Source organism: Phyllobates terribilis, unplaced genomic scaffold (genome assembly GCF_046119375.1).
Source record: "Phyllobates terribilis strain yellow unplaced genomic scaffold, ASM4611937v1 Scaffold_43__1_contigs__length_10536358, whole genome shotgun sequence".
Classification (NCBI taxonomy): domain Eukaryota; kingdom Metazoa; phylum Chordata; class Amphibia; order Anura; family Dendrobatidae; genus Phyllobates; species Phyllobates terribilis.
Window position 1 is genome coordinate 9771306 of NW_027362803.1, and position 12263 is coordinate 9783568.

Here is a 12263-nt window from a genome sequence, read left to right on the forward strand (position 1 = left end):
AGCTCTCTCCACAGGACCACAGGCTACTACCGGGCCACAGGTCTTTCCACAGTGCCACAAGCACCATCCAGCTCTCTCCACAGGCAATCATGTTGCACTTTTGCAACAAGAGTCAATTTTTGTTGCGGTTCGGCAACATTGGAGTCAACCCTGTTGCAAATCGGACACGAAGCTTGAAAATTTAGATGTTTACTGCAAAGGACTTCATAGGCCCCCATCTTACTCCAGAGCCTTCCACAGGCCCCTCCAGCACGCTCCACATGGCCTTTTCCACAGGCCACAACTCCATCCAGCTCTCTTTACATCGCCACATGCCCCTCTGCGGGGCAACAGACCCCTATACAGGGTCACAGGCCTCTCCACAGGGCCTCAACCCCTTCAGCTCTCTCCACAGGACCACTGGCTCCTTCTGCCGGCCACAAGCCTTTCCACAGGGCCACAATCCCCTCCAATTCCACAGGACAACAGGCTCGCTTTACAGGGCCATAGCTCCCCTCCACAGGGCCAAATGCACTTTCCACATGGCCACAACCCCCTCCAGCTCTCTACACAGAGTCATGGGGCCCGTCTGCAGGGCACAAGCCCCTTCATCAAGGCCAAGGGGCCTTTCTACAGGGCCACTGGCCTTTAAATAGTGCCACAACCTCCTCTGGCTCTCTCAAGAGGGCCACAGGCTCCTTCTACAGGGCAAGGGCCCCCTCCACAAGGCCAAAGGCCCTTTGCAAAGAGCCATAGGTCCATTCCACAGGACCATAGTCATTTCCATAGGGCCATAACCCCCCTCAAGCTCTCTCCACAGAACCACAGGCTCCTTCTACAGGTTTACAGGCATTTTACACAGGGCCACAACCGCCTTCACCTCTCTCCACAGGGCCCTTTCACTGTGTCATAGGCCTTTCCATAAGGCCACAACCCCCTCTGTCTCTCTTAAAAAGGACAGAGGCTCCCTTTACAAGGCAACAGCCCCCTCCAAAAGGCCAAAGGCCTTTTTCAAGGGGTCATAGGTCCCCTCCGCAGGGCCATAGGCATTTCACCAAGGCAATAACCCCCTCCAGCTCTCTCCAGAGGACCACAGGCTCCTTGTACAAGGCTACAACCCCTTTCAGCTCTTTCATCAGGGCCACAGCCCACTCCACCCCCCTTTAATCAGTTAAAAGGGCTCATTTGTGTGACCACAACACCTTCAGCTCTCTCCACAGGACCACAGGCTCCTACCCGGCCACAGGCCTTTCCACAGTGCTACAAGTCCCTCCAGCTCTCTCCACAGGCAATCATGTTGCATGTTGTTTACCGCAAAAGGACTTCATAGGCCCAAATCTTACTTTAGACCCTTCCACAGGCCCCTCCAGCCCGCTCCACAAGGCCTTTTCCGCAGGCCACAACTCCCTCCAGCTCTCTTTACATCGCCACATGCCCCTCTGCGGGGCCACAGACCCCTATACAGGGTCACAGGCCATTCCACAGGGCCACAATCCCCTTCAACTCTTCTCCACAGGACAACAAGCTCTCTTTACCTGGCCATAGCTCCCCTCCACAGGGCCAAATGCACTTTCTGCGCGGCCACAGCCCCCTTTAGCTCTCTCCACAGAGACACAAGGTCCGTCTGCAGGGCACAAGCCCCCTCTTCAAGGCCAAAAGGCCTTTCTACATGGCCATAGTCATTTCCATAGGGCACGAGCCCCTCCAGCTCTCTCCACAGGGCAACGGACCCCTATACAGGGTCATAGGCCTTTCCACAGGGCCACAAGCCCCTCCAGCTCTCTCCACAGGCAATCATGTTGCATGTTGTTTACTGCAAAGGACTTCATAGGCCCAAATCTTACTCCAGAGCCTTCCACAGGCCTCTCCAGCCCGCTCCACATGGCCTTTTCCTCAGGCCACAACTCCGTCCAGCTCTCTTTACATCGCCACATGCCCCTCTGCGGGGCCACAGACCCCTATACAGGGTCACAGGCCTTTCCACAGGGCCTCAACCCCTTCAGCTGTCTCCACAGGACCACAGGCTTTTCCACAGCCCACAACTCTTTCCAGCTCTCACCACAGGGCCACAGCCCCTTCCACAAGGCTAAAGTGCCTATCCATAGGGCCACAGACCTTTCCACAGGGCCACAACACCCTCCAGCTCTCTCCACAGGACAAGAAGCTCTCTTTACAGGGCCATAGCTCACCTCCACAGGGCCAAATGCACTTTCCACACGGCCACAACTCCCAACAGCTCTCTCCACAGAGTCACAGGGCCCGTCTGCAGGGCACAAGCGCCCTCTTCAAGGCCAAAAGGCCTTTCTACATGGCTATAGTCATTTCCATAGGGCACGAGCCCCTCCAGCTCTCTCCATAGGGCAACGGACCCCTATACAGGGTCAGAGGCCTTTCCACAGGGCCACAACACCTTCAGCTCTCTCCACAGGACCACAGGCTCCTACTGGGCCACAGGCCTTTCCAAAGTGCCACAAGCCCCTCCAGCTCTCTCCACAGGCAATCATGTTGCATGTTGTTTACTGCAAAGGACTTCAAAGGCTCAAATCTTACTCCAGAGCCTTCCACAGGCCTCCAGCCCGCTCCACATGGCCTTTTCCTCAGGCCACAACTCCCTCCAGCTCTCTTTACATCGCCACATGCCCCTCTGCGGGGCCACAGACCCCTATACAGGGTCACAGGCCTTTCCACAGGGCCTCAACCCCTTCAGCTCTCTCCACAGGACCACAGGCTTTTCCACAGCCCACAACTCCTTCCAGCTCTCACCACAGGGCCACAGCCCTTTCCACAAGGCTAAAGGGCCTATCCATAGGCCACAGACCTTTCCACAGGGCCACAACACCCTCCAGCTCTCTCCACAGGACAAGAAGCTCTCTTTACAGGGCCATAGCTCACCTCCACAGGGCCAAATGCACTTTCCACACGGCCACAACTCCCAACAGCTCTCTCCACAGAGTCACAGGGCCCGTCTGCAGGGCACAAGCCCCCTCTTCAAGGCCAAAAGGCCTTTCTACATGGCCATAGTCATTTCCATAGGGCACGAGCCCCTCCAGCTCTCTCCACAGGGCAACAGACCCCTATACAGGATCACAGGCCTTTCCACAGGGCCACAACACCATCAGCTCTCTCCACAGGACCACAGGCTCCTACTGGGCCACAGGCCTTTCCACAGTGCCACAAGCCCCTCCAGCTCTCTCCGCAGGCAATCATGTTGCATGTTGTTTACTGCAAAGGACTTCATAGGCTCAAATCTTACTCCAGAGCCTTACACAGGCCTCTCCAGCCCGCTCCACATGGCCTTTTCCTCAGGCCACAACTCCCTCCAGCTCTCTTTACATCGCCACATGCCCCTCTGCGGGGCCACAGACCCCTATACAGGGTCACAGGCCTTTCCACAGGGCCTCAACCCCTTCAGCTGTCTCCACAGGACCACAGGCTTTTCCACAGGGCCACAACTCCTTCCAGCTCTCACCACAGGGCCACAGCCCTTTCCACAAGGCTTAAGGGCCTATCCATGGAGCCACAGACCTTTCCACAGAGCCACAACACCTTCCAGCTCTCTCCACAGGACAAGAAGCTCTCTTTACCGGGCCATAGCTCACCTCCACAAGGCCAAATGCACTTTCCACACGGTCACAACTCCCAACAGCTCTCTCCACAGAGTCACAGGGCATGTCTGCAGGGCACAAGCCCCCTCTTCAAGGCCAAAAGGCCTTTCTACATGGCCATAGTCATTTCCATAGGGCACGAGCCCCTCCAGCTCTCTCCACAGGGCAACAGACCCCTATACAGGGTCACAGGCCTTTCCAAAGGGCCACAACACCTTCAGCTCTCTCCACAGGACCACAGGCTCCTACTGGGCCACAGGCCTTTCCACAGTGCCACAAGCCCCTCCAGCTCTCTCCACAGGCAATCATGTTGCATGTTGTTTACTGAAAAGGACTTCATAGGCCCAAATCTTACTCCAGAGCCTTCCACAGGCCTCTCCAGCCCGCTCCACATGGCCTTTACCTCAGGCCACAACTCCCTCCAGCTCTCTTTACATCGCCACATGCCCCTCTGCGGGGCCACAGACCCCTATACAGGGTCACAGGCCTTTCCACAGGGCCTCAACCCCTTCAGCTGTCTCCACAGGACCACAGGCTTTTCCACAGCCCACAACTCCTTCCAGCTCTCACCACAGGGCCACAGCCCTTTCCACAAGGCTAAAGGGCCTATCCATAGGGCCACAGACCTTTCCACAGGGCCACAACACCCTCCAGCTCTCTCCACAGGACAAGAAGCTCTCTTTACAGGGCCATAGCTCACCTCCACAGGGCCAAATGCACTTTCCACACGGCCACAACTCCCAACAGCTCTCTCCACAGAGTCACAGGGCACGTCTGCAGGGCACAAGCCCCCTCTTCAAGGCCAAAAGGCCTTTCTACATGGCCATAGTAATTTCCATAGGGCACGAGCCCCTCCAGCTCTCTCCACAGGGCAACGGACCCCTATACAGGGTCACAGGCCTTTCCACAGGGCCTCAACCCGTTCAGCTGTCTCCACAGGACCACAGGCTTTTCCACAGCCCACAACTCCTTCCAGCTCTCACCACAGGGCCACAGCCCTTTCCACAAGGCTAAAGGGCCTATCCATAGGGCCTCAGGCCTTTCCACAGTGCCACAAGCCCCTCCAGCTCTCTCCACAGACAATCATGTTGCATGTTGTTTACTGCAAAGGACTTCATAGGCCCAAATCTTACTCCAGAGCCTTCCACAGGCCTCTCCAGCCCGCTCCACATGGCCTTTTCCTCAGGCCACAACTCCCTCCAGCTCTCTTTACATCGCCACATGCCCCTCTGCGGGGCCACAGACCCCTATACAGGGTCACAGGCCTTTCCACAGGGCCTCAACCCCTTCAGCTCTCTCCACAGCACCATTGCCTACTTCTGCCGGGCCACAAGCCTTTCCACAGAGCCACAATCCCCTCCAACTCTTCTCCACAGGACAACAAGCTCTCTTTACAGGGCCATAGCTCCCCTCCACAGGGCCAAATGCACTTTCTGCACGGCCACAGCCCCCTTTAGCTCTCTCCACAAAGACACAAGGCCCGTATGCAGGGCACAAGCCCCCTCTTCAAGGCCAAAAGGCCTTTCTACATGGCCATAGTCATTTCCATAGGGCACGAGCACCTCCAGCTCTCTCCACAGGGCAACGGACCCCTATACAGGGTCACAGGCCTTTCCACAGGGCCACAACACCTTCAGCTCTCTCCACTGGACCACAGGCTCCTACCCGGCCACACGCCTTTCCACAGTGCTACAAGTCCCTCCAGCTCTCTCCACAGGCAATCATGTTGCATGTTGTTTGCCGCAAAAAGACTTCATAGGCCCAAATCTTACTTCAGACCCTTCCACAGGCCCCACCAGCCCGCTCTACATGGCCTTTTCCGCAGGCCACAACTCCCTCCTGCTCTCTTTACATCGCTACATGCCCCTCTGCGGGGCCACAGACCCCTATACAGGGTCACAGGCCTTTCCACAGGGCCTCAACCCCTTCAGCTCTCTCCACAGTACCACTGGCTCATTCTGCCGAGCCACAAGCATTTCCACAGGGCCACAATCCCCTCAAACTCTTCTCCACAGGACAACAAGCTAACTTTACTGGGCCATAGCTCCCTTCCTCATAGCCAGCCCTCATGGTGTTTGTGTTATTAAAGAAAAAAAAAATTTGAGGGCTGGCTAGAGGCAGCCGTGGACACACGATAGCCAGCCCTCATGGTGTTTGTGTTATTAAAGAAAAAAAAAATTGAGGGCTGGCTAGAGGCAGCCGTGGACACATGATAGCCAGCCCTCATGGTGTTTGTGTTATTTAAGAAAAAAAAAATTTGAGGGCTGGCTAGAGGCAGCCGTGGACACATGATAGCCAGCCCTCATGGTGTTTGTGTTATTAAAGAAAAAATAATAATTTTAGGGCTGGCTAGAGGCAGCCGTGGACACATGATAGCCAGCCCTCATGGTGTTTGTGTCATAAAAGAAAAAATAATAATTTGAGGGCTGGCTAGAGGCAGCCGTGGACACACGATAGCCAGCTCTCATGGTGTTTGTGTTATTAATGAAAAAAAAATTGGGGGGCTGGCTAGAGGCAGCCGTGGACACACCATAGCAAGCCCTCATGGTGTTTGTGTTATTAAAGAAAAAAAAAATTTAAGGGCTGGCTAGAGGCAGCCGTGGACACACGATAGCCAGCCCTCATGGTGTTTGTGTTATTAAAGAAAAAAAAAATTGGGGGGCTGGCTAGAGGCAGCCGTGGACACATGATAGCCAGCCCTCATGGTGTTTGTGTTATTAAAGAAAAAAAAATTTAAGGGCTGGCTAGAGGCAGCCGTGGACACACGATAGCCAGCCCTCATGGTGTTTGTGTTATTAAAGAAAAAAAATAAATTTAAGGGCTGGCTAGAGGCAGCCGTGGACACACGATAGCCAGCCCTCATGGTGTTTGTGTTATTAAAGAAAAAAAAAATTGGGGGGCTGGCTAGAGGCAGCCGTGGACACATGATAGCCAGCCCTCATGGTGTTTGTGTTATTAAAGAAAAAAAAAATTGGGGGGCTGGCTAGAGGCAGCCGTGAACACACGATAGCCAGCCCTCATGGTGTTTGTGTAATTAAAGAAAAAAAAAATTGGGGGGCTGGCTAGAGGCAGCCGTGGACACACGATAGCCAGCCCTCATGGTGTTTGTATTATTAAAGAAAAAAAAAATTGGGGGGCTGGCTAGAGGCAGCCGTGGACACATGATAGCCAGCCCTCATGGTGTTTGTGTTATTAAAGAAAAAAAAAATTGGGGGGCTGGCTAGAGGCAGCCGTGAACACACGATAGCCAGCCCTCATGGTGTTTGTGTAATTAAAGAAAAAAAATAATTGGGGGGCTGGCTAGAGGCAGCCGTGGACACACGATAGCCAGCCCTCATGGTGTTTGTGTTATTAAAGAAAAAAAATAATTGGGGGGCTGGCTAGAGGCAGCCGTGGAAACACGATAGCCAGCCCTCATGGTGTTTGTGTTATTAAAGAAAAAAAAAATTGGGGGGCTGGCTAGAGGCAGCCGTGGTCACACGATAGCCAGCCCTCATGGTGTTTGTGTTATTAAAGAAAAAAAAAAATTGGGGGGCTGGCTAGAGGCAGCCGTGAACACACGATAGCCAGCCCTCATGGTGTTTGTGTAATTAAAGAAAAAAAATAATTGGGGGGCTGGCTAGAGGCAGCCGTGGACACACGATAGCCAGCCCTCATGGTGTTTGTGTTATTAAAGAAAAAAAAAATTGGGGGGCTGGCTAGAGGCAGCCGTGAACACACGATAGCCAGCCCTCATGGTGTTTGTGTTATTAAAGAAAAAAAAATTGGGGGGCTGGCTAGAGGCAGCCGTGGACACACGATAGCCAGCCCTCATGGTGTTTGTGTTATTAAAGAAAAAAAAAATTTGAGGGCTGGCTAGAGGCAGCCGTGAACACAATGCTTCATTTCTGCATCGTGGTTACATAGCCTTAGTGTTATTAAAGCAAAAAAAATTTGAGAGTTGGCTATAGACATTATATGCCCAATATGAGGGCTGGCTGCAGGTAATCCAGGACAACCAGCAGCAAGCTCTCATGCTTGCGTGCACATTAGAAAGAGAAACATCGCCATCTGGTGTTTTTACAATCCTACAATAAAAAATTAAAAAGTTGGACAACATTGCCACCCGGTGGAGTTTCCTCAGAACACACTATGTCAAGAAAAAAGTCAATGAGGGCTGGCTATTGGTCAATCAGGTAAGTGATTTAGCCAGCTCTAATGTTACATTTTTTTGCATTTTTATTGTGTAGACCCCCTCAGGAGCGATATTTCAGGCCGCAGAGCGTGCAGTTTCGAGCAGAAATTTTGCCTTAACCCTGAAAAAAATTTAGCGCATCCCACCGCGTGCGTAAGCGTCCCAAATGCCAAAAAACATATTTCCCCCATCAGTCCCTATATATTACTATAGTACAGAAGGTCATACTACCATATTGACTCTTTAATCCAGTTCCAATGTATCAAGGTCAAGCCTGTTGCACAAATGCAACAAATGTTGCATTCCGGCAACAAAAGTCGGCCATCTTGTGTCCCGTTTGCAACAAAAGGTCAACTTTTGTTGCCTTTCGGCAACATTTCAGGTCAAGCCTGTTACAAACAGGACACGAAGCCTCTGATTTTGACCAAAGGTGCACCTCATGGGGCTCCACGTGCATACCGCATGTCATGGGGCCCCACGTGCATGACGCATGTTATGGGTGCCCCAAATGCATGCCGCATGTCATGGGGGCCAAAAATGAATGCCACATGTCATGGGGGCTCCACGTGCATGCCACATTTCATTGGGGGCCCAAATGCATGCTGCATGTCAGAGGCCACAAATGCATGCTGCATGTCATGGGGCCCCACATGCATGCCCCATGTCTTGGGGGCCTCAAATGCATGCTGCACGTGATGGGGGACCCAATGCATGGCACATGTCATGGTAGCCGACACGCATGCCGCATGTCATGGGGGCCCCAAATACGTGCCACATGTCATGGGGGCCCCACATGCATGGTGCATGTCATAGGGGCCCCACATGCATGCCGCATGTCATGGGGCCCCACATGCATGCCGCATGTCATGGGGGCCTCAAATGTATGCTGCATGTCATGGGGGCCCCAAATGCATGCCGCATGTCATGGGGTCCCCACATGCATTCCGCATGTCATGGGGGCTCTACATCCATGCCGCATGTCATGAGGGCACCAAGTGCATGCCGCATGTCATGGGGGCCCCAAATGCATGCCGCATGTCATGGGGGCTCCAAATGAATGCCGCATGTCATGGGGGCCCCAAATGCATGCCACGTGACATGGGGGCCCCACGTGCTTGACGCTTGTCATGGGGGCCCCACATGCATGCCGCATGTCTTGAGTACCCCAAATGCATGTCGCATGTCATTTGGGCCCCACATGCATGACGCATGTCATGCTGGCCCCAAATGCATTCTACATATCATGGAGGCCCCACGTCCATGCCGCATGTCATGGGGGCCCCAAATGCAAGCCGCCTGTCATGGGGGCCAAAAAAGCATTCCGCATGTCAAGGGGACCCCAAATGCATGCCTCATGTGATGGGGGCCCCAAATGCATGCTGCGTGTCTTGGGAACCCCAAATGCATGTCGCATGTCATGTGGCCCCACGTGCATGCCGCATGTCATGGGGACCCATGTGCATGCCGAATGTCATGGGGGTACCACGTGCATGCCACATATCATGGGGTCCCCACATGCATGCCGCATGTCATGGGGGCCCCAAATGCAAAGTGCATGTCATGGGGGCCTCACGTGCATACCGCATGTCATGGGGACCCCCAAAGCTTGACTCATGTCATGGGGGCCCCAAATGCATACTGCATGTCATGGGAGCTCCACATGCATGCCGCATGTCATGTGGCCCCACGTGCATGCCGCATGTCATGGGGGCCCTAAATGCATGCAGCATGTCAAGGGGGCCCCAAATGCATGCCCCATGTCATGGGGGCCCCACGTGCATGCCGCAAGTCATGGGGGCCCAAATGCATGCCACATTTCATAGGGGCCACAAATGCCTGCCGCATTTCATGGGGCCCCACGTGCATGCCGCATGTCATGGCGTCTCCACTTGCATGCCGCATTTATTGTTTGCCCCTCATGCATGCCGCATGTCAAGGGTACCCCAAATGCATGTCACATGTCAAGGGGGGCCCAAAATGCATGCCGCATGTCATGGGGGCCCCAAATGCATGCCACATGTCATCGGGACCCCAAATACTTGCCACATGTCAGGGGGCCCCACATGCATGCCGCATTTCATGGGTGCCCCACATGCATGCCGCATTTCATGGGGGCCCCAAATGCATGCAGCATGTCAAGGGGGCCCCAAATGCATGCCCCATGTCATGGGGGCCCCAAATGCATGCCGCAAGTCATGGGGGCCCAAATGCATGCCACATTTCATAGGGGCCACAAATGCCTGCCGCATTTCATGGGGCCCCACGTGCATGCCGCATGTCATGGCGTCTCCACTTGCATGCCTCATTTATTGTTTGCCCCTCATGCATGCCGCATGTCAAGGGTACCCCAAATGCATGTCACATGTCAGGGGGGGGCCCAAATGCATGCTGCATGTCATGGGGGCCCCAAATGCATGCCACATGTCATCGGGACCCCAAATACTTGCCACATGTCAGGGGGCCCCACATGCATGCCGCATTTCATGGGTGCCCCACATGCATGCCGCATTTCATGGGGGCCCCAAATGCATGCCCCATGTCATGGGGGGCCCACGTGCATGCTGCATGTCATGGGGTCCCCAAATGCATGCCGCATGTCATGGGGTCCCCAAATGCATGCCGCATGTCAAGGGGGCCCCAAGTGTATGCCGCATGTCATGGGGGCCCCACGTTCATGCCGCATGTCATGGGGGACCAAATGCATGCCGCATGTCATGGGGGCACCAAATACGTGCCGCATGTCATGAGTGCCCCACATGCATGGTGCATGTCATGAGGGCCCCAAATGCATGCCGCATGCCATGGGGGCCACAAATATGTGCTGCATGTCATGGGGGCCCCACATGCATGCCGCGTGTCATGGGGTCCCCACTTGCATTCCGCATGTCATGGGGGCCCCACATGCATGCCGCATGTCATCAGGGCCATACATGCATGACTCGTGTCATGGGGGCCCCAAACGCATGCCGCATTACATGTGGGCCCTAAATGTATTCCGCATGTCATGCGGGCCCCAAATAAGTGCCACATGTCAGGGGGCTCCACATGCATGCCGCATATCATGGGTGCCCCACATGCATGCCACATTTCATGGGGGCCCCAAATGCATGCCTCATTTCATGGGGGGCCCACGTGCATGCCGCATGTCATGGGGTCCCCAAATGCATGCCGCATGTCATAGGGGCCCCACGTGCATACCACATGTCATGGGGGCCCCAAATGCATGCCGCATGTCCTGGGGGCCCCACATGCATGCCTCATGTCATGGGGGACCAAATGCATGTCGCATGTCATGGGGGCAACAAATACGTGCCGCATGTCATGAGGGCCCCACATGCATGGCGCATGTCATGGGGGCCCCAAATGCATGCCGCATGTCATGGGGGCCACAAATATGTGCCGCATTTCATGGGGGCCCAACGTGCATGCCGCATGTCTTTGGGCCCCAAATATTTGCCGCATGTCATGGGGGCCCCACATGCCTGCCATGTGTCATGGGGTTCCCACATGCATTCCGCATGTCATGAGGGCCCCACATGCATGGCGCAAGTCATCGGGGCCACACGTGCATGCCTCGTGTCATGGGGGCCCCAAACGTATGCCTCATTACACGGGGGCCCCAAGTGCATGCTGCATGTCATGGGGACCCCAAATGCATGCCGCATGTCATGGGGACCCTAAATGTATGCCGAATGTCATGGGGGCCCAAAATACGTGCCACATATCAGGGGGCCCCACGTGCATGCCGCATGTCATGGGTGCCCCACATGCATGCTGCATTTCATGGGGTCCCAAATGCATGCCCCATGTCATGGGGGGCCCACGTGCATGCCGCAAGTCATGGGGTCCCCAAATGCATGCCTCATGTCATGGGGTCCCTAAATGCATGCCGCATGTCAAGGGGGCCCCAAATGTATGCCGCATGTCATGGGGTGCCACGTACATGACGCATGTCATGGGGGCCCCAAATACGTGCTGCATGTCATGAGGGCCCCACATGCATGGCGCATGTCATGGGGGCCCCAAAGGCATGCCGCATGTCATGGGGGCCACAAATATGTGCCGCATGTCATGGGGGCCCAACGTGCATGCCGCATGTCTTGGGGCCCCAAATATTTGCCGCAAGTCGTGGGAGCCCCACATGCATGCCACGTGTCATGGGGTCCCCACATGCATTCCGCATGTCATGGGGGTTCCACATGCATGCCGCATGTCATGGGGGCCCCATGTGCATGTCACATTTCATGGGGGCCCCAAATGTATGCCGCATGTCATGAGGGCCCCAAATGCATGCCTCATGTCATGGAGGCCCCAAATGTATGCCGCATGTCATGGGGGCCCCAAATACATGCTGCATGTCATGGGGGCCCCCGTGCGTGCCGCATGTCATGGGGGCCAAAAATACATGTTGCATGTTTTGGGGCCCCCAAATACGTGCCGCATGTCATGGGGGCCCCACGTGCGTGCCGCATGTTATGGAGTCCCCAAATGCATGCCGCCTGTCA